Here is a 22,541-nt window from a genome sequence, read left to right on the forward strand (position 1 = left end):
GTTCTTTTTTTTTTTTTTTTTTTTTTTTTTGGGAGTCTGGCTCTGTCACCCAGACTGGAGTGCAGTGGCCGGATCTCAGCTCACTGCAAGCTCCGCCTCCCAGGTTTACGCCATTCTCCTGCCTCAGCCTCCCGAGTAGCTGGGACTACAGGTGCCCGCCACCTCGCCCGGCTAGTTTTTTGTATTTTTTAGTAGAGACGGGGTTTCACCGTGTTAGCCAGGATGGTCTGGATCTCCTGACCTCAGGATCCGCCTGTCTCCGCCTCCCAAAGTGCTGGGATTACAGGCTTGAGCCACTGCGCCCGAGCCTCTGTTCTTATACAGTCATGTTCCATTTACTATGCATTACCCTCCCCATATACGAAAAAATAGTCAAATATATTTATCCTGTTATAAAGAAAATGATGTAGAAGTAATCCCTAAGCTTACCTGATGACCAGTCCAAGTACTGCCAAGTCTGCATTCTTGGTTGTGGCATAGCGGATGAAACTTGCTGGATCCTAGGCTATCGGCTGTTCATCTTATATCCTCTTCCAGGAAGGGCATGCATTTCTTAAGTAGTTTACAGCAACTAGTGCCTGTACGTGTTTGATAATAGATGATCTGTTTAATAAAATCAGTGTGCTGTTAATGATATTCTACATAAAACATGTAGCTTCACACTGTACCTTCTTTAGACAATTTAATGCTGTCTCAGTGTGGTTTCTATACTTCTCATTGCTCTTTATTGGTACTGTCATAATCAGGGCAGCAAATGCTGACTCACCTTTGCTCCCTTAGGCTCTACAATAAGCCTTTGGGACATCATGTTTACAGGTACACTGAGGCTATATACTGTGGTTGCAGTCATAAGTGCAGCTGGATATTTTATAAATATCAAGGTATAAATTGGCATCTCATAAAATGTTAGATTCTTACAGAAATCCTAGACCAGGTCATAGATAGAACAGTGAATTATGTAAATAAATATTTTAAACAAGTATCTCCAACTTTTTTGATACTGTAAAAAATATGAAGGGGAAATATATAAGAATACTTCATAGGTTCTTTGTAAAATTTATTTTTTCTCTATTTACTAACATCTTGAAACACCTAGAAATGTTTTTTTTCAACCTGAAAAAAACCTTTCCACATTATCGTGTTCCTGCTATCCACAGATCTGTTCTCCCAGGTTCATCTCTTCAATATTTATTCATAAATTATTGATTCCTCCTAACATTCACAACCTCATAGGATGTGCATTTGTGCATGTGTGTGCATGAGTATGTGCACATGTGCATGTGTGTATATGTGTGTGCTTGTGCACCCTAACTACTTTACTGCCCATATAGCTTTTGCTATTGCTTTCCTCAAAAAATAAGAGAAAGTGAAAAAACTAAGAGGATAGTGATCAAAATATCTATCAGAATTAATAGGATGTTTGAATAGTCCTGACCCACATAGAATTTTTTTAAAATAGATATAATTTAAGAAATTTTAATATTTTAAGGTTTCTCTAGCTTGGTTCAAAAATGATTTTTAACTAAATAACAGCTTGAGTAAACAGCATAGAGAATACATATGTATTTTATATTGAATAACAATAGCTTATATCAAAATCTAATTATAAACATGAATAAAATAAAACAAAACATTTTAGGTAATAATAAACCAAGGAAAAGAAAAGGACTTGTTCAAATTTAGACATTGCTCTCTCATTATGTATTTTACTTGATTTCTGAGGAGAACTGACCGAATTAAGAAATAGCCAGAAGGCATAGACACACAGTGGAAAATCATTTCTCTTTTTAGTAAGTTTTGTGTCTGCTTTAAATTGATTATTTGTTTCATCAGCTAATCCCCAAACAGAGGGCATGTCCTCTCTACTTACAAAATTCTTGTACGTAAGTTGAATTCTGTCTTTATCAACTCAGGCCAATAAGTGCTTTATTTTGTTTTTGCTTGTTGTTAGGGAAAAAAAAAAAAAAAAAAAAGATAATCAGCTCATACTACTTGCTTAGCTGTCTGCATTTTAATTCCAGACTATGAACGAGCATCAGAGTGCCCTTATGATATTTTGCACAAAAGGCTCAGTGTTTATGACTCTACTCAGAGAACCCAAAATAGCATTCAGTAAGCAGTGACATACTGACAGTGTTGTGGTACTAAAAGCACAAGCGTCTGTAATTCCGGGCAATGGGGCACGTCGAGAGTTTGCTAGGAAGACTGTGAAGCAAAAAGAAGAAAGTTTTTCCTACTCTTCCTCATGTGTCCAACACGAAGTTTGCTGTTCAGTTTTCACAGAACTCCTAGAAGTTGAAGTTACAAAGGTAAGACTATGATAATCAGGCATATTATAAACTACATGCATCATCTTTAATGAGTCAATAGGTCAAAAAGTACTTAAGTTGTTGCTAGGAAAATATTCTAAAAATATTCAGGAAAATATTTATATAGGAAATAGAGAAAATATTCTAAAAATTTTAAAAGCATGATGTGTACTGAACTTTCTCAAAACAAATATTTGTGAGAACAGTTCTCTGCCTCTGTAAAATAGATTGTTGAGGTAGGGGGGAGGTTACACCTATGTTAGAATATTAAAAACTTCTCCAGTTTCTTAGAAGAAATGAATCAATCTTTCTTTGCATGTCTTTCTTTCTTTGCACCTTTTTCTTTCTTCAGGGTTTTATTTATTATCTATCGTGCATTTACCATGTATATCAGGTAATATGAACACTAGAGTTGTCATCCTTAAGTATATGAAGAAAAAAATATTTATATACAGAATAAATATGAAAAAGTTTAAGTATATTATAATAATTCCAATAAAATTAAAATATTAGCATTAATATGAATAAAAACACATATACGTCTAAATTTGTACACACATATTAATTTGCCTATATGTATTATAACATTTATACATAACACAAAGGGTAATTTCTCAAATATGAAAGATAGTATAAATTAAGAAAAGTATAAATTAAGAAAATGGATACTGTAAAAGACATATTGTTTCAAATCTAATTTGGTACATGTAATTTTAATTGAATTAATATTTATGATAAAATATTTCAGAATAAGTTTACCAAAGGGATTTAATAAATCTATTAAACATAAAAACACATGAAAAATTTAGCAACAAAATATACCTAAATAAAGTGGCAAAGGCTTTCTTCAGATTATGTCAATTTATATTTTAGCTCTATTAATTCATTTGTTGAATTGATACATCTGTAAGAAAGACATTATTTAGATAAAATATTTGAAAATTTAGTAATATATATTTATGTTTAGATGTAGTTACAATATTAAGTAACATTATATGCATTAATATATTCTTTTTTCAAATTCTTAATATTATAATCAGCAGCATGCATACTCACTCTAATTTTTAATTTGAAAGAATTTAAATTTCAATGTAATGTGAACATTTATACTGACCAAATAAAGTAACTAACAAATTTATTTTTAAAAGGAGTAAGCATTTCATTATTGTCTACAGTTATTCAAAATTTTTAAGCAATCGATTTATGTCATTTAGAAACCACCAGCTCTCCTTTCCTTTACATACGTTTTCCACTTCACCAAGTCTTTCTAAAAGTGAATGAAATGCTTGTATCATTATATAAATATCTGATTTTTACAGTCTCACACATTAGTAAATTATTTATGCTCCAGTGAAATATTTAAAATTTTAGGCACACACATCTGCATATATCTAAAAACATATGTCTTCTACTTACATTTTTTGTTTTGTTGTGTTTTTCACTTTGGAATGTTTGTAAGATACATTTCCTCAGGAAACATAAAAACACATTTTGATTACATTATAATAAATTGAAGATGCTTTAAAATGATGTGCAGAGATGCCTCCTATGCATTCTTAAGAAACCAGATCCATCTTTCAGGAATTTCTCATAACAGAGTTACATATAATCTGATACATGATCATCTATAACTTAATATAAACTGACCATTTTTGCCATGCCTGATCTTAGCATGTACTCTTAAATATATGTTTAAAACATTATATAGCAGTATTCAGCATGTTAGTGAGTAGTAATGCAAGAGGAACAAATATGTTACACTGTTTACAAGAAGATATTGATCTTTCTATATACCTTCTTTTACACGAGAATGTATTGCTCCTAATCAAGAGTTTGAGAACCATGCTGGTGAATAAGAATTTGTTGTCATGATGATTTCCTTTAACATCCATGATCTTCTATCACCTGTATCTTTGCTTTGGTGAAACAGATTGAGGTTGAAATATAACTAAGTATTGAACCTAACAATAATCCCACAGGAATCCTTTCTGTCAATGGTGAAGACAGCCCTGATTTACAAAATGGTTGTCTTTGCAAAAGATGTTTGCCACTTTAAAGTCAAATCAAAACAAAATAAGATAAACTGTACCCTTAAAGAGTTATTTTTTTTTTTACCCACTCTCACCACCTTTCAATTGAGAGAATACAGCTAAATGTTCTAAAACCTGTCAAAATGTGTGACAAATCAATTTCCTTTTCAAGTGATGCCTACCCTCTTGAATATTCTGATACGATTCGTTAAGAGAATGCTTGTCTGACTTTAAAACATGTTCTAGAATACATACTTTTGTCAAAATTTGTCACATTAATTATTCAATAATTATATTCAGAATCATCAAAGTATGTCTTAAGATTAAAGCAAAACATCATTTTTAGAAATCCTGCTTTGGTACAACAAGTGAAATTTGAAATGTTATTTTAGGACAGTGGCTTTTCAACATACCAGAGCAGTAGATCCACAGTTTAGCTGTTTTTTAATTCTAAGAAGTTTCATGATAAATGAAATTTGCAAATTTGCAAGATACTGTATTAAAGCGGGGATAGTTTGGGCACATCGTCATTTCTTAAAGTAACCTAGGCAATTTTATCTGTGTGCAAAATTTAGAAATGTCATTCCTGTGGAAATGAGCAAACCATAAATATATCCCAGAAAAGTCACTCTTTTTCTGCCTTTACGTTGTTTTATAGTTAAATTGTGTCAGAGAAATTGCTATCTATTTTATTCCTAAAAAGGTCTAATGGAGAATATATGACTTTCTTTGATGAAGAGATACTACTACTAAACATAAAGTAAAACATAAAATGTAACTATAATAACAATAAAGGCTAAGAGAAAAGGTATAGATACATCTCTGAATTTTCAAGAGAGTAGTGTCATTTGTCACTAAGCAAATACTTCTTGACAGTGCTTGAAATTGCTCTTGAACTGGTAAAGCAAAATATAACTCTTTCACCGTAGTGTTTGATGAGAAATAAATGGGCTACAATATCACTCCTCAGGTGGATATAAATCCCCTTCTTCTAAATAAGACTTTTCTTTGGGGGATTATATAAGATATTAGTTGCTTTTTGATTTTTTTTCTCTTTTATCGAATGCTTATAGAATAACCCAACTCTGTAGGCATATGAGGATTTGACTCCAAATTTATTGGTTAATAATAAATAAGCATATTTATGTTTTCATACACATATGTGAACCTGGCTACACATTTCTCTATTAACAGATAATTTTGAATGTATGTGTCTACTCCTTTAATAATTTCAAGACCACATGAATTATTTATAAAACTTTAATGTCATTTTATACAATATGGATTTAATAAAATAACTTATATGAAATCTAAAGTATTTTTAAAGATATAGAGCATTGTCATTGTGTGTGTGTTTTTAAACCAGTGTTTAAAACACACAATTCTTAACTCATAAATATGATTTTTATGAGATTATAATTATGTCATTGGGAATTTTTTTGTGTATAAAAAAGAAAAAACAATAGACTTTTACGAGGGTGAGTTAAATATAAAAAATCTCAGCAAGACACTACTTAACTGACTCTTAAACATTATGAAACAAAATATTAGAACATTAGGGTTGCCAGAGTTTTAAAAAATAAAGTAAGGAATTTTTTTTATATAAAACTTCATCTCTTTCAGCAGCATATACTAGCTGTCTGTATACTTATTGACAATTTGGAGCAGCTTCAGAGTCCACATAATTTAAAATTTAAGCAATAAAGGCACATTTATTTATTCGATAATCCCAGTCATGCATTTAGATTATACTAAATGCTGTTACATTTAAGTACTAAAAGAAAGTATGTTTATTCTATCTGGAAACAATTTCAAAGGATTTACAAATGTAAGATATCCTATCTTTGTTTTTAAATCCAGCTTGTAACATGAATTAACTGTATTCACGACTGTTTCATAAACATTCATGACTGTTTTCCTTCCTTAAGTTGATACATATTTTTAACCCATTACATACAACCCTTGGAGGTATACTTTACTGTCTTCTGTGTTTACAAAACTCAAAACACTTCTAATTTGTTTTATGCCATACACATTTTTATTTATAATTAAGGTGATATACTCAAATTTCTCATTTTGGGAATTAAACAGTAGGAATTTATCCTATATTCATGCCATTCATGTTAAAACAATTTATTAATCTCTTTATAGGATATTTTCAATATTTATTTTTTGTTGAAAATGAACAATTTATAATAGAATAAATTTACGAGACATAAACTGATGTTAGAATTCATAAAAACAATGTGGAATGATTAAATCAGGCTAGTTAATATATCCATCACCTCAAATATTTAACACTTTTTTTGTGGTGAGAACATTTGAACTTTGCTCTCGTAGGAATTTTGAAATGTACGATTCTCTACTATTAGCTGTATTCACCACACTGTCTAATAGAACCCCTTCCGAAACATGAAACATACTCCTCCTGTCTGAGATTTCATCTTCATTTCCTCATCTGCCCCACCCCCCCAGCCTCTGTAAATACCGGTCTACTTTATGCCTCTATGAGTTCCATTGTTTTAGATTCTACATAAAGGTGACAAAATATGATATTTCTCTTTCTGTGCTTGGCTAAATATTACATAGTCATTCTTAATATAGAGCTAATAGCAGACAATAAAAAAAAAGTGTCTGCAAAATATACAATAATAGCATTAAACATTGTGCTAACCTAGTCCATCTGGCATCACAATGTGTTCACAATACCTTTCCATGATTAAATATTCTGAATAAACTCAACAAAATTAAGTTTTAAAAATATGAATTTATTTTAAGTTAATATGCAGAAAATACAAAATAATAAACATAAAACAAGTGATACCAGTTTTTACATTATAGGCTTTATGAGAGACTAAAACATTCAATTTTGTATTATACAATTTGAAACTAAAATAATTCTTATCTCAAGAGGTTGAATTCCAAAATGTTTTGTATCAAAGTAATAACATATTCTTATTTACCTTTTATAACATGTCTTTGAAGTGCACTTTCCATTTTAGTATCTGATATTTTATTATAACTTCAATTAAATTTTTTTTTCTGACCCTGAGTTTCAGGGAGTACATGTGCTGGCTTGTTACATGTGTAAATTGCATGTTGCTGTGGTTTGGTGTACAAATTATATCATCACCTAGGTAATGATAATACTACCTGACACAGTTTTTTGATTCTCACCCTCTTCCCACCCCACCCTGAAGTAAGCCCCAGTGTCTATTACTCTGGTGTCCATGTGTACTCAATGTTTAGTTTTCCACTTATAAGCGAGAACACGCAGTATTTGGTTTTGTGTTCTTGCATGAGTTTGCTTAGGATAATGGCTTCCAGTTCCATCCTATTGGGGCAAAGGACATGATTTCATTTTTTATGGCTGTATAGTATTCCATTGTGTAAATGTGTCAAATTTCTTTATTCTGTCCATTGTTCATGAGCATCTAGGTTGATTCCATGTCTTTCCTATTGTGAAAAGTGCTGTGATGAACATATTTGTGCATATGTCTTTATGGTAGAACTATATATTTCTTCGAATATATAGTTAATAATCCACCACCAGGATTGCCAAGTTGAATGGTAGTAATATAAACCACTACTAGGGTTGCAGAATTGAATGGTAGTTCTAAGATCTTTGAGATAACTCCAAACTGTTTTTTACAGTGGCTGAACTAATTTACATTCACATCAGCAATGTATAAGAATTCTCTTTTCTATGCAAATTTGCCAGCGTCTGTTGTATTCTGACATAATAATAGCCATTCTGACTGGTGTGAGATGGTATCTCATTGTGGCCTTGATTTGCATTTCTGTAATGATTAGTGGTATTCAGAATTTTTTAATAGGCTTGTTGGCTGTGTGCATGTCTTCTTTTGAGAAGCCTCTGCTCATATCCTTTGCCCATTTTTAAATGAGGTTGTTTTTTGCTTGCTGATTTGTTTACCTTACAGATTCTGGATTTGTCAGATGCATAGTTTGCAAATATTTTCTCCGATTCTGTGTGTTGTCTGTTTGCTATGTTGATAATTTCTTCTGCTGTGCAGAAGCTCTTTAGTTTGATTAGGTCCCACATGTCAATTTTAATTTTTGTTCCAATCACTTTTGGAATCTGTTATGAAATCTTTGCCAGGGACTATGTCCAGAATAGTATTTCCTAGGTTTTCTCCTAGGGTGTTTATAGTTGTAGGATTTACATTTAAATATTTAATCTGTACTAATGTTTTTATATGGTGAAAGGAAGGGGTCCAGTTTAAATCTTCTGCATATGCTTAGCCAGTTATCCCAGCACCATTATTTAAAAGGAATCCTTTCCCCCATTGCTTATCATGGATGGCTTTCTTCAAGATCAGATGGTTGTGGATATGCAGCCTCTATGTTCTCTAACCGGTTCTATAGGTTTATGAGTATGTTTTTGTACCAGTACCATACTGTTTTAGTTACTGTAGCCTTGTAGTACACTTTTAAGTCAGGTAGTGTGATTCTTCCAGCTTTTTTTTTTTTTTTTCCTTAGGATTGCTTTGGCTATTTTTGATCTTCTGTGGTTCCATGTGAACATAAGTATGATTTTTTTTTTTTAATTTTGTGAAGAATGTCAGTGGTAGTTTGATAGAAATAGCATTGAAACTGTAAATTTCTTGAGGATTATGGTCATTTTAACAATATTGATTAATCCTATCCATGAGCATGGAATGTTTTTTTCGTTTGTTTGTGTCCTCTGATTTTCAGTAAGTTTTGTAGTTCTCATTATAGAGCTCTTTCATCTCCCTGACTAGCTGTATTCCTAGATATTTTATTCTATTTGTTGCTATTTGAGTGGGATTGTGGTCTTGATTTGTCTCTCAGTATGGATGTTATCAGTATATAGAAATGTTACTGATTTTTGTACCTTTATATTGTATCCCAAAACTTTGCTGAAATTTTAATGAGATCTAGGAACCTCTGGGCAGACTTTTCTAGGTATAGAACCATATTATCTGTGAAGAGAGATATTTTGACATTATCTCTTCATATGGTTTGCCTTGTAATTCTTTATCTTGCCTTATTCCTCTGATTAGGACTTCCAAAACCATGTTAAATAGGAGTGGTGAGAATCAGCATCCTTGTCTTGTTCCAGTTCTCAAGGGGAATGTTTCCAGTTCTTGCCCATTCTGTATGATGCTTGCTGTGAATTCGTCATAGATGGCTCTTATTATTTTTTCAGGTATGTCCATTATATGCCTTGTTTTTTCAGGGTTTTTAATATGAAGAAATACTGAATTTTATCAAAAGGTTTTCTGTGTGTATGGACATGATCATGTGATTTTTGTTTCTGGTTCTGCTTATGTTGTGAATCACATTTATTTACATATGTTAAACCAAACTTGCATCCCAGGAAAAAAGTTAATTTTATCATGACGGATTAAATTTGATATGTTGCTATATTTGGTTTGTTACTATTTTGTTGAGGACTTTTGAATCTACGTTCACCAGGATATTGGCCTGAAGTTTTCTTCTGCTGTTGAGTCTCTGACAGATTTTGGTATTAGAATGAGGCTCGTCTTACAGAACGAGTTAGAAAGGAGTCCATCCTCCTCAAATCTTTGAAATAGTTTCAGTAAAATTGGTACCCCCTCTTCTTTATAATAGCTGGTATAATTTGGCTGTGAATTCGTCGCATCCAGGGCTTTTCCTGTTGGGTAGGTTTTTTATTACTGATTCAATTTTGGAACTCACTATTGATCTGTTCAGTGTTTCAATTTCTTCCTGATTCAATCTTGGGTGGTTGTAAGTTTCCAGAAATTTATCAGTTTATTCTAGATTTTCTACTATGTGTGCACAGAGTCTCTGAGGGTGTTGTGGATAAGCAGCTTGTATGTTGTTTGTGTTTCTGTAGGGCCAGTGGTAATGTCCTCTATGTTGTTTGTATTTCTGTGGGGCCAGTGGTAATGTCCCCTTGGACATTTCTAGTTGTGTTTATTTGGATCTTTTCTTCCCCCCCCCCCACCCCCGTTAGTCTTCTAGTACTCTGCTAATCTTATTTATTCTCTCAAAGAGCAACTTTGGTTTTGTTGATGTTATGTGTGTTTTTCATGTCTGCATTTCTTTCAGTTCAGCTAGCTTTTTTTTAATGCTAGCTCTGGGATTTGTTTGCTCTTGTTTTTGTATTTCCTCTAGGTGTGATATTAGGTTGTTAAGTAAAGATCTTTCTAACTTTTTGATGTGGGCATTTAAGACTAATAAACTTTCCTCTTAACACTGCTTTATCAGTGTTCCAGATATTCTGGTATGTTGTGTCTATATTTTCATTACTTTCAAAGAACTTCTTCCTTTCTGCCTTAATTTCATTGTTTACCTGAAGGTCATTCAGAAGCAATTTGTTTAATTTTCATGTAACTGTATAGTTTTGAGTGATTTTCTTACTGCTTATTTTATTGTTACTGTACTGTGTTCCAAGATTGTGATTCGTAAGACTTTGGGCTTTTTGAATATGTGAGAACTGCTTTATGGCCAACTGTGTGATTGATTTTAGAGCATGTGCCATGTGTGCTTAAGAAGAATGTATATTCTACTGTTGTTTAACGGAGTTCTCTGTAGATGTCTGTTAGTTTCATTTGGTAAAGTGTCAGTTTTAGGTTCTGAATATCTTTATTAGTTTTCTAACTCATTAATGTGTCTGATACTGTCATTGGGGTAATAAAGTCTCCCAGTTATGATTGTGTGGTTATCTAAGTTTTTTCGTAGGTCTTCAATACCTTGGTTTATAAATCTTGGTGCTCCAGTGTTGGGTGCATATATATTTAGTATAATTAAGTATTCTGGTTGAATTGAACCCTTTCTCATTATGTAATGCCATTCTTGGTCCTTTTTGATAACTGTTTTGATTGAAAGAAGAATAGTAGTTCCTGCTCTTTCTTGTTTTCTATTTGCTTGATAGATCTTTCTCCATTCCTCTACTTTGAGCCTATGGGTGTCATTGTATGTGAAATAGATATTTTTAATTCAACATACAGTTGGGTCTTTAAAAAGTGGGGCATTTAGCCCATTTTCATTCAACACAGTATCTATATTTTAAAAAAAAGAACCTCATTAACTCCAAACCTCTCATTGCTATCATCCCAAATCTCTTTTCCCTCTCTCAGCAACTTTTTGAAAGACTACTTTGAATTGTGGAACTTCATTCTCAACCTCCAGTTACCCTTCAATTCATTATTTCTGTTTCCTGAGATTCTCTCTTAAAACTTCTCTTAGCTGTTCAACAAATTATATATTTTTCTTTATTGAAGGCTGATATAAAAGACCAAATTTGGAAACATGGTATACATTAGTGGTAGAAATAAGCAAAATTATTCCTTAAGTTGTGCTCTCTTTCAGTGACAAATTAGAAAATATATATATATGTTTGTGTTCGTCTGTTAACACTAGTTTATTTTTTGATACAACATGATGTAGAACTCTACTGTCTTGACACCCTGAGGTTTTTCGACTACTAAGTTCTTCTACTATGCAAGTCTCCAAATACCTTTGCAATGATCCTGTCCAACATCTTTAAACACTTAAGAGAACTTATATGTCAAAAAGTACTCAGCTCACCTCAGCAATTAAGTTTTAAGTTTAGACATAATAAATAATACATCAATAATTTTTTTGTATAAGAACATTTTATATATCAATTTATTTCTTTAAGATAGAGTCACAGATATGAGATTGAAAATGAAATGGCTTTCAGTATTTAACACTCCAGAAACATTATTGGTTACTTTCAAAAATATAATTCCTATTTATTTTTTGGTATTATAAACAATTTATAACAAGAATTTATGAACTAAGGCCAATAAGTATATGGAAAAAAATGTTCAACATCACTAATCATCAGGGAAATGTAAATTAAAATCACAATGAGATATTTTTTCACCCCAGTTAGAATGTCCGTTATCAAAAAGTTAAAAAAAAAAAATACTGTTGTCTATGTGGAGAAAATGGAACTCCTTCATTGTTGGTGAGAAGGTACATTAGTGCAGCCATTATGAAAAACAGCATGAAGGTTTCTCCAAAAACTAAAAATAGAACTAGATAGAACTAGTATATGATTCAGCAATCTCACTATTGGGTATTTATTGAAACGAAAAAACATCAGTATATTGAAAATATATCTGCACTCCAATGTGTATTGCAACACCATTTACAATAGCCAATATGTGGAAGAAAACTAAGTGTCCTTCAAGAAATGAAAGAATAAATAAAACGTGGCGTGTAGACCCAATGAAATACTATTCAACCATAGAAAAGAATGAAATTCTATCATTCACAGCAACATGGATGAACCTAGACTGCATTACTTTAAGTGAAATAGGTCAGGCACAGAAAGATAAATACTACAAGTTCTAACTCTTATGCAAAAGCTAAAATAAAATTGAGCTAACAGAAGTAGAGTGTAGAATTATGATTATTAGAGAAAGGAAATAATGGAAGAAGAGGAGATGGGGAAAGACTGTTTAATAGATATAAAATTATGGCTAAAAAAAGGAACAAATTCTGGTTTTCTATAGCACTGCACAATGAATATAGTTAACAATAATTTAATGCATATTTTTTAAAAAGCTAAGAGAGGATTCAGAATGTTCACAACACACACAAAGACAAATGTTTGTGATTGTTGTCCTAATTACCCTGAATTTTTCATTACACGTTGAATACATATATTAAAATATCACTCTGTATCCCATCAATATGTACAATTATTTGTTCATATTTGAATATGGACAAAATAAAGATTTTTAAATTATCATGAATTAAGAACTTGGAGGTAATAGAAGGTAAATGAATTTGCTTGAGAGACTTAAGACATAGAATTGATCATAGTTCATCTCTAGTCAAGCTTCATGCTCAAATGTATGTATATGGGAGGTTAGCTGAAGGAAACATCAGAGAATAACCTTTTATTCAAGTGTGAGCTTTTGAGAGGATGCTGATTTCATTAAGGGAAAGAAGGAACATAATGATTAGGTGCAAGAGTGAATAGAAAGTGAGAATTTCAGTATGCACTTTGAAATGCCTTGTGGAAAGTAGTTCTGTAGGTCTGGAGATTAGAAAAGAGATAAATATGGGTTGTTTAGACTGCTTTATGATGCTTCAGTAGGCAAGTATTCACTGAAGTCACATAATCTGAAGATATTATATCCAGAATGTGCAAAATATGTCTTCAAAATAGAACCCCAAGATTTAATTTTCCTCAAATATCAATATGACTTTCCAAGAATGTTTTCTCCATTAAAATAAACAGGAAAGTAGGTAAACAGAATTCAACTTGTAAGTTGCTAGATTATCGATATTTTTCAAAATCTGTATTCGGACGTGACATTGACAATATATGGTAAGAATTTTAACCTTCTGATAGTTAAAATTCTATCTAAACTCTCTTAGTTTTTATAAGTATTTATGATAGATTTGTACTCTTGTCTACTGCCAAATCTGAAAATTTTACAAAATAGAAATTATGCACACTAACCTTGGCTGTATACACATAAAATCATTTGTAAATGACCGTAGCAAATATTTCCCATTTTCAATCATTCTAACTTGGAAGGAGCCTTTTCCTGCATGGCTTCAATAGCAATTATATTGAGAGCTGCTCCTTTGATGATTCTTGTAGCAATGGGTGATTACCAGTGATTATCTTATGCACTCCAGGAACTGATTAATAAGCATTTATTTAAAGAAGTCAGACATTGTAAGTATTTAAATAAATCACATGTTTATATGACATAAGGACCTTTATTAAACATTTGATATATTCTAACTACAGTTTCAGTTATTTTAATGTGATTTATCCAGAAGATCTAGAGATTACATTTATTAAATCATCTTGCAATTGAAGATATTCAACCTGAGAGTGTTTAAGTATCTTGACTAGTCTCATGAAACTATCATATCATCGAGATACAAATCATTACATTTTATACAGATTCTACTTACCGGTCAACATTGACTTAATGTTGTAAAATGAGAACTTAAAAAGTAACACATAAAAAAAAATTACTGCTGATTATCCTCTTGAAGAAGAAAGGGAAAATGATAGACCCCAAACAGGATTAGGTGGAAGATGCAGACCCGCAAAATCCAGCGTAATTATGCCATGCTCCTTCATCTTACAGGGAAGTCTGCAAGGAAGTGTTTATATAACACAGCAGGCTCACCATGCTTTTAACCGAACTATGGGAAAATATGAGAAATTTCATTTATATTTATGCTTTACTTCATTCTTTTGCATTTAAATTTTGAGTACATTTTAGCAAATACTTTACATAGTGATAACAGTTGTGTTTGTGAATCATTAGTATATAAATGCATATACAAATATTGGGGCTCACCTGCAGTATTTTTTCTGATAGGAGAATAAATTATGAAAAGTTTGAAAATACTGTTCTATAAATAAGTGTTAGCCAACTTCTACATGCATTTTCTTTTCAAAAAAAAAAAGATACATATATTCCAGAAAATGGTTTCTGCAAAGACATTGGTTACAGGTAGCAGCTCTAAAGAAAGCAAAATCCTTTGTCTTAATTCCAATCCCGCCAATGACTTTATAGCTAAGACAAGTTACTTAACTTTCATATGCCCAGTATCTGCATTTATAAAATAGCAACAATAATAGAACATATATTATAGAATTACTGTAGGAGAACTCAATTAAGGAATGCCGTTATCTTTGCATAGTAATCATCACAGAGTAAACACTCAATATGGTTGACAAGATGATGATGGTGATGATATTTCATGAAAATATTTGCCTTCAAGTCATCTTTGAGGCTTATTAAAAAAATACCCAGCTCATGAATCAGTAGCTGTGGAGTGGGATTATCTGTTTTGTCAAGCTTTTGAAATGATTCTATGTACAATAATGTATGGAAACAATTTCCCTGAAATTAAGGGATCAAACTAACCCTTATTTGTCTACATATTTATTTAAAGATTGAGGTATTCTCCACATTCACAATAAAAATTTAAACTAAATATAATTAAATCTAACAAATAAAATAATAATAATTTTGTCACATTTGTTCATTTGTTAAAATAATAATTACTGCTATTGTCAAATAAAGTGCTTTTGCAGGGTTGGATCAAATGATTTTTATATTTCACTCAGTTTGTGTGAATCAGATATGTGTGGTTCTGTGATATATTAACTTTTACATTTTTGTACTGATTCTACACCACACAAACATGTATATACACATAAAAAAGGCAAATTAATGAAGTGCTTGACTTTAGTTTTCTTTTTCCATTCACTAAGGATTGCGTGTTTTATAAAATCATGTTTATATTATGCCTTTTCATAACAAAATAATACTTTCCATACCATTTGGCAGTGGTGCTTACTAAGTATTATTTTTGATAGTAGAGTAAATTTGTAGATATTATAGTTATAGAAAGATGTGCTGAAAGCACAATTGATAATTGGAGAAAGGAACATTTGGATGATATGTTTGTCTAGGTATTATGTAGCTACTATCACAACATCCGCAAAAACCGTCAAATTGAATACAACGGTTTATTTACTATAGTAAGCAGTGGCTAAAAAGATTTTCAACAAGTGCAAAGTGAAACTATGTCTTCATAATGAAAGCAAAAGAAAAAAGAAATAAATACTGTTAGAAATTCTTGGAAAAATGAAATATGTTGTTGGTTCAAAGCAAAATATGTAATCCTTCGTGTTGTCTTTACATATATAGATATATTCATTCAATTTGTCAAATATTATTTATGTGATGAACATGGTTAACTAATATAATGTTTGATCATTATTCTGAACAATGTTTTAGGAAAAAATAGTCTTTGCATAATTTTATGACTTTGGAATTTCCCACTCTACGTATATGGTAACTGATGGTTTTGTTAAACCATAATGATTTATTTGAAGGTTCACGAGATTTTCAATCTACCTTATTCATCAACCTTTGAAGATTTTTATTTTTACTTTTTAAATTTTTTCTTGTGTTGTTATTATTGTCGGAAGTGGGAAGCATTATTTGTTTACTCTCTGCTTTCTGAAAAGCTGTTAATTCATTAATAATCAAAAGAAGCCTGGGACGTATGATTTCCTAATCAGTAGTTTAGTGGTGTATCTGCATATATTCCACTTTAGTCTTCGAACTGCAACTTTAAGTGAAACACTCTATAATAAAACCAATTTTATCAGAGGCGAATTGAGATAAATGAGAGTTTAGTCCCTATGACGTATTTCTGGTAACAAAAACTTCACTAAACTTATAAACAAGGACCAAAACATTTCTAATATTAAACACTGAAATAAATGTGAGCTGTACATATATGTGATTAGTAAAAACAAGTAAGATCATTATTTACCCAATTTTGGGTGAATCTGTGAGTGACTAGCAGTTGTAATGGTGATGGGTTAAATCAAGAAACGAACGTTTGCAAAACAAAGATTGTCCGGATCACCTCCAGCCACCATGAAGTTCAAACACAAGAATTTGCAAATATACAGCTGGCTCGCTGAGCTCTTTCCTACCCAGCATAGTTTATTGTCTTGTATTTGTATGATGATCGTGTACTTTGCAAATCTTCATTTTATGATAATTTGTATTTGTGCATTTTCCAACCCGGTTATTCCAGTTCAGGGGTATGGGTGGGCAGGAGCCTATCCCAGCAACTCAGGCAGATTGGTGGGAACCAGCCCTGGACAGGGGTGTCATCTCATTGCAGGCTAACCCTCACATAGTCACAGTTACTCAGACTGGGACCTTGTAGATGAACAAGCAACCCAATGTGTGTAGCTTTGGGAAGTGGGAAGTGACTGGAGTACCCAGAGTAATCCCATGCAGACATGCGGGGAATGTGCAGACTCAACACAGATAGTGGCTCTGGCAGGGAATCAACTTTTTTCTCATCAACATTACAAAATGACATTGAACAAAATGTCATTTTTTGAGGAGCTGTTGTACAAGCTCACTTTGATCTTTCTTCTCTTTTGAAATGAATATAATTTTACTGTATCATTGAATTATGAGACAAATTACTAAGAGAACGAATGAGTACCATTATGGCATTAGAGATATAGTTGATTTTGTTATTCTGGGAGTTAGACTATTACAGTAATCAATTAACTTTCCATTTCTCAGCAACCTCCTACCACAAACATTGGGTGGGAGTTAGTGGGGGGAGTGTATCAAAGTTTCACAGTCACTCAGTGACCCAGGCTTGCTAGAGGCTCCACCATCCTTCAACTACTGATTGCCAAATTAGGAAGCAATAAAGGTGAGACAATTATTCATAGGCCTTTGAGTGTGTCAGTTCGAAAATGGTGTACATCACTTTTACTCATATCTTGTTAGAAAAACCGTTCATGTAACCTTGTGCAATTGCAAGAGAGATGTTGGTAAACGTTGATATGCCTACCACAGTGACCAAAATATTTTACATTTTAGTTCTTCTTTTTTAAAATTTATTTTATATACCAGTCATAGCCATTTCATCCGATTAGTCATTCAGAAGTTAGGGACAGTTTATGAAATCTTAAAAAACTGAACCTAAACTTTTCTTAGAGTGATGGAATGAAAGGAAGAATATCATGATAGCAATCGCAGTTCCTTCTGAGTCTGGAGTGACCAGCTCCACTTAGCATTGTCACTTGTAATTTTGAAGATATCTTAACCTCGGCATTTCCCAACTCTCATTTGACACTCCTAAAGACAGGCAATTTATTTTGACCTCCAAATGGTCATTAAGTTTTGTCAATTCTGTCTCCATGTTGTTATTGATTTTCTTACTTATATTGTCCTTTGCCGAGGAGCAGGATTAGTCAGAGCACTGCGATGAAATATCACCTTCAAGAGGGCAATAGAAGGTCATGGATCCAGGTTGTTTGATGGAGAAACAGAACAATTATTTCAATGTCCTGGTAATGCAGGTGCTTCTAAGGCACTGATTAGAAGATCCAAATAATTTCTTTAAAGACTAAAATCATATCGTAACTAATGAATATAATTAATATGTTAATATAAGATAAAAATAGATTAAATAAAAGGGTAGACATGGAAGTGGGAATAAAGACAACAGGTAATACAGGTTCCAAAAGATATTCCAACCAGAACAGTTCAAGGAGGGGATTTATTTTTTCTTAACATTGTTCTAATATTATTTTTCTTGCTTCTGTGTTTAACTACACAGACAAGATTTAAATACATTCACAAAAATACAGAGTACCTTTTTGAAATGAGCATTGAGACAATGTTGGTATCATTTTTTAAGAGACTTCACAGCATAGTTTAAAATCCACCACTAATTCTCCATGTTACTGCTCTACGTGGTATTACAGAGGTGCTTTTGGAAGGAAGGGGGACTGTTTATAGACACTTCGTGGCTTCCTTTTTTTTTTTTTTTTTTTCCTTTTTATAAAGAATATCTGAAATTAGAAGAAAGATAGGTGAATATTCTCTAACTACTTCCCTTGTTTTAATATTACCACTCCAGGCCCCAAGAGCCATGTGTTCCTGTTTGTTTCACATGAAGGCTTTATAGTATTCACTTGCTTCATGTGTTCACTTCCCAAGAGGAAAGGTTAGATGTGTGTTTTAAATTGATGACGAGAAACTCTTGTCTTATTTTTCAGTAGCATTTTGAAAACCTTTAAGTTCTTCTGTTTTTCTTTGTTTTGGGAAAGCTTTGGAACTCTCTGATCACCACAAATTCTAAGTCTATGATATATCATTTTGGCCAAGCCTACTCAATAGCTTTCTAAAAATGGAGACATTATATTAATTGCCATCTGTTTTTCTCTATGAGAAGCTGGGCTTAGTTGAGCTCAATATTTCAGCTTTCCATGAGCTTTCCAGAATACATTATATTTTTACAAGTTTTCACAGATGGAATAATTAGCTTTATGTAACCAAGAAGAGGTCATAGAAAAGACAATTTCTAATTAGATTCAGTTTCAGACTGCATAAGTGCATAGATTATAATATTTTTTCATCCCTTAAGTCGTAATTAGTCTTCTTTGAAAACATAACTGTTCTGAGTCACACTGGGATCATTTTCAGCTTATATATGTCCATGCAATATCATGTATTGCTTCAAGCATGATAATATGTATCTGTCATAGTCACTTAACCATGCTTAGAAAAAAAAATGACATTCAAATAATTTGAAAATACAAGTGGAACATATATATCAGGGAAAACATATACTAAAGTATTTTTGCAATAGTCATTTACAAAGCTGTTTTATGTGTGTATATTTTTAGCTGAAATGAAAATAGCTGAATATTTCGACCTTGAGAAATACAGAAATCACTAGATGCTTATTATTCACCTGTCAATAGCTATTTTTATGTAGCTCACTAAAAACATTTAACTCTTAATACGTGCCAGACAGTATTTTGGATGCAGCAACTCGTTTCATCAAGAACACAAACCTTGAGAGACATAATAATTACTCTCAATTTTCACATGAGACAACTGAGACAACCAGAGGTCGAGCTATTCATCCAAGGTGATGGATCTAGCAGGTGTTGGTGTTGAGTTAGTTATTCAGCCATCCTTGGTCCACGTGTGCTGCTCTTAATTCCAGCGAACTGCCTTTAGAACATTCCATCAAACAATTTGGGAAAATAACCCAAAAATTAGTAGAGAGTGGCTTTCTTGATCTTTACTATGGTGCGAAATAACATGTATTTATATAAAATCGATTTATATTGTATTATATAATTATGTATATATACTAATTTTAAAAATAAAGCATACAAATGCACATGGGGAAAATTTTAATTTGTTTACAATTCCCTAATTCAAAGATGATTTCCACCTGAATTTTGGGGCATAGTATTCCAGGACTTCTTTCCTGCATTTGTCTACAACTTTTTTCCTTCAATTAAATAAATTATATTGTATGTATTCTGTTTCTTTATTTCACTTGACAAAATGGTTTTATGGCACCAAATTTAATGGCTGCTGAGTAACAATATGTTGATATAAATTTTTTAATGTTTGTATTCAATGGTTGGTTCCTTGTTCAACTGTAAGACCAATTTTATGTACCTCCTCCCAATGAATGGATTTAGGCTACTGAGAGTGTTTACAGTGCCTTTTAACTGTACATGAAAACTAAAAGTAAAGACAGATATATGAGAGGTTATCTTCTGAAATAATCAAAGGGATAATAGAATACCTGTTTCGATATTAGAAGTAAAACAATGTCTTATTTTTCTGTATTATATCTTGTCATAAGAACATGAAGAGAAAAACAGATTTTAGAAAAACATGAAAATATTGTACAGGTTTGACTGCAAACACACAGGAAAGTAATAAGAAATAGCCTGTGTTCATGTGATGGTTAAGTTAAAATCAGACTGCATAATGTTTCATGATATATATACCACATTTCTTATCCAGTCTGTCACTGATGAGCAGTGAGGTTGATCCCATGTCTTTGCTATTGTGAATAGTGCTGTAGTGAGTATTTGTGTACCTTTATGGTATGTATATTCATGTGTGCATGAGTGAAAATTCATGTGTCATTATGATAGAATTATTTGTATTCATTTGTGTATATACCCAGTCGTGGGCTTGCTGGGTTGAATGGTAGTCCCGTCTTCAGCTCTTTGAGAAATTGCCATACTGCTTTCCACAATGATAACGTAAATGAAATAATGTAAATACTAACTTATACTCCCACCGACAGTGTAAGTGTACCCTTTTCTCTTCAACCTCATCAGCATCTGTTATTTTTGGGTTTTTAGTAATAGCCATTCTGAGTGGTGTAAGATGGTATCTCATTGTGCTTTTGATTTGTATTTCTCTAATGATCAGGGAGATTGAGCTTTTTGTCATGTGCTTGTTGCCCATGTGTATGTCTTCTTTAGAAATGTGTCTGTTCATGTACTTTGCCCACTTTTTAACGAGGTTGTTTTGTCTTGTAAATTTTTGTAAGTTCCTGGTAGATGTGGGATATCAGACCTTTGTCAGATGCATAGATAGCAAATATTTTCTCTCATTCTGTAGTTTTCCTGTTTAGTCCATTAATAGTTTATTTTGCTCTGCAGGGATTCTTAAGCACAATTAGATTCCACTTGTCAGTTTTTCCTTTTTTTGTGATTGCTTTTGGTGTCTTTGTCATAAAATCTTTGCCTGTTGCTATGTCCAGAATGGTATTGCCTAGGTTGTCTTCCAGGGTTTTTATAGTTTGGGGTTTTATGTTTAAATCTTTAATCCACTTTGAATTGATTTTTGTATGTGGTGTAAAGAAAGGGTCCAGTTTCAATCTTTTGTATATGGCTAGCCAGTTACCCAACACCATTTATTGAATACAGTCTTCTCCCCATTGCTTGTTTTTGTCAACTTTATAAAAGATTAGATGGTTGTAGGTATGCAGTCTTCCTTCTGAGCTCTGTATTCTGTTTCATTGGTCTACATGATTTGTGAAAATATAGATGTAGCTGGAGACCATTATCCTTAGCAAACTCACTCAGGAACAGGCAACCAAATATCACACGTCCTCACTTATAAGTGGGAGCTACATGGTGAAAACTCATTAACATAAATAAGGGAACTACAAACACTGGGCCATACCTGAAAGCGGAGAGTGTGAGGAGGGATAAGAGCAGAACAAAATAACTATTAGGTACTAGGCTTAGTACCTGAGTAATAAAATAGTCTGTACAACAAACTCCTGTAACATGAGTTTTCCTATATAACAAATGTGCAAATGTACCTCCAAACACAAAAGTTAAAAATAGAAAATCCTGTTTTTATTCCTATTTTTCTCACACGAGCCCTATAAATTTCAGATTCCCTTCATTTCATTCTATTCCTGTCACTATGTTGTTTTAAACAAAGAATATATTTATCAATACTTATATGTCTGATGTTTATTTTTGTGTAACACTGAGAGCACCAAAGACCCATACAAAAGTACAATAAATGTTTAAAAATCAGACTGCAAAGATGGTAAAGACATAATTAAGATCTATACTGATAAAGGTGTTTTAGGCAAATCTTCAACACAGGAACATACAAATATTTACCCTTGACAAATAAGGGCAAATCATGTTTTGATAGTTTGTGGAGGGGAAGAAAAAGTGAAATACTGTATCTAAGAACATGAAATTTCACCAGCATTTATTTAAACGATTGGAATCTATCTCTTTTCATTTTAGAACTTTTGCACACTCAGGCTTAATATTGTCAGTGCTTAGCACTTCACATATACTGCTCATTAA

The 22,541-nt window shown here is 32.3% G+C and overlaps 1 protein-coding gene across 3 annotated transcripts in view; it reads left to right on the top strand.

Moving 5' to 3' along the window:
* The first annotated feature begins 2,124 nt into the window (after positions 1-2,124).
* CDH19 (cadherin 19) overlaps positions 2,125-22,541 on the top strand; it is a 98,052-nt gene continuing 77,635 nt past the window's right edge. For 2 of the 3 annotated variants that reach the window (XR_002734144.2, XM_023224172.1), the window contains exon 1: positions 2,125-2,309. The gene's annotated coding sequence lies outside the window, so the exon portion shown is untranslated. Of the gene's footprint in view, positions 2,310-9,384; positions 9,531-22,541 lie in introns of all 3 variants that reach the window. The other variant, XM_026448227.1, reaches the window with a different exon arrangement.

This window comes from Piliocolobus tephrosceles, chromosome 18 (assembly GCF_002776525.5).
Source record: "Piliocolobus tephrosceles isolate RC106 chromosome 18, ASM277652v3, whole genome shotgun sequence".
Lineage (NCBI taxonomy): Eukaryota > Metazoa > Chordata > Mammalia > Primates > Cercopithecidae > Piliocolobus > Piliocolobus tephrosceles.